Genomic DNA, 3049 nt, shown 5'->3' with positions numbered 1-3049 from the left:
ACGCCTATCTCTTCCCTGTCCTCTACAGAATCCTATAATGCCTCTTTTTCTCCTGAAATCTATTATGCATATGTCATGCTGCAACACCCACGAAGGCCCAGACGGTATATATTATCGTATATTACGACACCTTTCGTCTCCTTCATTGTCCCTCCTCTTGTCAACGTTCAATAACATATGAACGACTGGAACCTTTCCTTCCCACTGGCGTGAAGCCCTTTTCGAAAACCAAACTTGGTAACCTTCCTCAAGACTACTGCCCCCATAAGACCCGCAAGCTGCCAATGTAAATTATTAGAAAGGATGGTTAGCATTAGGCTAATGTGCTTTAGATTTCGTCGCGGCCGAAGCTCAGCTGATCCTCTTGCTTATTTCGAAATGCAAATCTCATCAGCATTTAGATGACGCCGTGATTCAGAATCGGCGGTCTTTTTCGATCTAGAGAAGGCATATACACCACGATGGGATATCTATATCGATCTAAAGAAGGCATATACAACATGATTGCATGTCTATATCGATCTAAAGAAGCCATATACAACATGATGGCACAACCATATTCTTCAACTATCTCCGCAAGGCAAACGCAGAAACATGGATGTTTTCATTAAGTCTCCTCTCTCCTACCTCCCGTGTCAGATTTGCTGCTACTACCTCCTCTTTCCCATAATTCGAAGGTTTCCCACAAGTCCGTGTGCTCGGTACCACAGTATTTCTCATAACTGTAAACGGATTAATTTCAGCTCTACCACGCAGAATCTGGCCATCACTACGCGTAGATGATTTAGCCAATTTGCCTTTTGTCTTGGTCTGCAATTACCTCAATCTCCTCTTGGGCTACCAACCATGGCTTTTGATTTTCTGCCTATAAAACCTTTTCCATCATTCTTCTCTCGTTTACGTTTAGGCTCCCAACCTCCACTCTATCTGTATGATACTCATCTAATTCCGTCCTTCGGGCAAGTTGGTGTCGTATTTGACTCCGAACTGTCTTGGCGAGATCATATCCTCTGCTAAAGTAAGAGTTCGCTGCCGCCACCGACTCTTGCAGACTTTCCCAGACCGCAAAACACTCCTCCATTACTATATTACCCTAATCCTCTCCGTCCCTGATTATCGCTGTCATATATTCCTCTTCTATCTCCTTTCTCACACGCCTTGGCACAATCCACCATTGCGGTTTTTGTTGAGCCAGAGGCGCCTTTCATTCCTCCCCAGTTGAGAGCCAGAATACTGAATCAGGAATGCTATTCCTTTCTCGACGCCGTTTTTTTTTTTCTATAAGAAGCTATGCTCGTTTTCGCCAATATTCTCTCCAAATTAACTATCCCTCAATTCCTTCGTTATACCTTCTCTTCCTCTCCACGTTTACCTACCCCTTTCCGTGTTTGTATGGACGCTCTACGTTCCCATTCACCCATCCCTCATCTCCAATCCCATCCTCTTTCCGCCCAATCTTTCTCACCCTGGCTAATACCTTCCTACTGCAATTGTTTCTCTTATTTTCCCAGTTCCACCCATATTAAATATTACACCTATCCTCCTCACACATTTTCTTACATATATGTCCTCCAGTACCCATGTCATTCCAGGCGGCTCCAAATTAACCTCGGGACTTGTTTCGCCGTGGTCTTTTCTTCTCACACATACAACTTTCCCCTTCCTCCTGAATCGAGCATATTCTATCGTCTTCGCTTTGCAACGCATGTTTTCGATCTCTTCCTCATCCTTCACCATCTTTACCGATTCCTGCAACGCAATATCACTCATACCATTCATACACCCCATCAACTCTATAGCCCGAAAGATTCAAGGTCAAGATCAGTTGTTCTATCTGTGTACAGGACAGAAAACAGTTAAAGTTTTACTGGATACCCAACCATGTCGGGGTCACCGGCAATGAATACGCAGATGCCTTAGCACGTTCCGCCGCTTTATCTACGATCCACCAACCCCGCTTTTCACACATTAAAACTACTGATTACTACTGTCTTACCCCATTTACTCCCCCTCTCACTACCATTCTATTTTGTAATGCCTTATGAACGTTGAAACCCAAGACATTTTTGTTCTAATAAAGAACTCCTTTAAACCCCTTTCACCACAATACTTTACCATAATTTTTCATGACCTTTGGTGTTTTAATATATTTATTTGTTTAAAGCATTAACCATTTCCTTACCTTGACCAAGCCTCACCCTCTCGCCATATTCTGAATATGTTGCTAATGACCAGAGGTGTTGACACGACAGAAAGTTTCCAATGAACAAATTAATCGCCCAAATTATGAGGAAAACTGACTTGCAGTTCGCTGGAATTCCCTTTTGTTGGGAGAAAATCTGCTTTATTAAGATTCGCAAGGAGATATTCACTCGAGCTGATCAAAGGAAGATAATACTAGACAAGGGATCAGTTATAATAATTTTATTTATTTGTGTGCATTTCCACAACTTGGAACAAATTATAAAGTACACAATACTTTATTTCAGACATGTGAGGTATTATGTAGAGATAGAAATCGGTTCTGATAAAACATAGGGAAGAAACTTTTCATTATTATCTAGTATAGCATAATCGGACTAAATACATAATAAAGCTTGGTTTAACAGTTCTCACATCCAGCATATTCCTGGTGAACATCTCACGGGTTCTGATAAAACATTGAAGAAACTGGTTTGCCTCGTTTACAAGCTGGCGTTCGGACTTTACACAAGCGCTCGGGAAGTTTCAATATATTCCACGGTGTATGCTGTCCTACTTGTTTTCTCGCTATACAGTAAACACAGTAGCACAAACAAGTATGCTGTATTGTCAGCACAACTTATATTGTTTATATTTTGCGAACCTATAGGCTGAGCCAAAGGGATATAAAAATGTCCCCACAAATACCTAACGATCACAAATTATAAATTAATAATTCATAAAAAGAGCTTCGGGTGCCTTTTGCATGCAGTGACGGTTAAAAAAAGTTCCTTTACATGGAAAGCTGTAAATAACCAAGCAAGAAATCATGCTATCATAACTATCTAGCTCAAAAATAAGTTGCTAT

The 3049-nt window shown here is 41.2% G+C and overlaps 1 protein-coding gene across 1 annotated transcript in view; it reads right to left on the bottom strand.

Annotated features, from left to right (window-relative positions):
* Positions 1-2409: 2409 nt before the first annotated feature.
* LOC138867186 (pancreatic triacylglycerol lipase-like) overlaps positions 2410-3049 on the bottom strand; it is a gene marked incomplete at its 5' end in the record, with an annotated part of 9172 nt that continues 8532 nt past the window's right edge. Inside the window, 1 exon segment of the mRNA XM_070141937.1 lies at positions 2410-3049. This exon segment is cut by the window's right edge and continues 1527 nt beyond it.

Source organism: Penaeus vannamei, chromosome 28 (assembly GCF_042767895.1).
Source record: "Penaeus vannamei isolate JL-2024 chromosome 28, ASM4276789v1, whole genome shotgun sequence".
Classification (NCBI taxonomy): Eukaryota; Metazoa; Arthropoda; class Malacostraca; order Decapoda; family Penaeidae; genus Penaeus; species Penaeus vannamei.
Note: the sequence above shows the minus strand (reverse complement) of the source record. Positions and strands in the feature narration are given on the sequence as shown.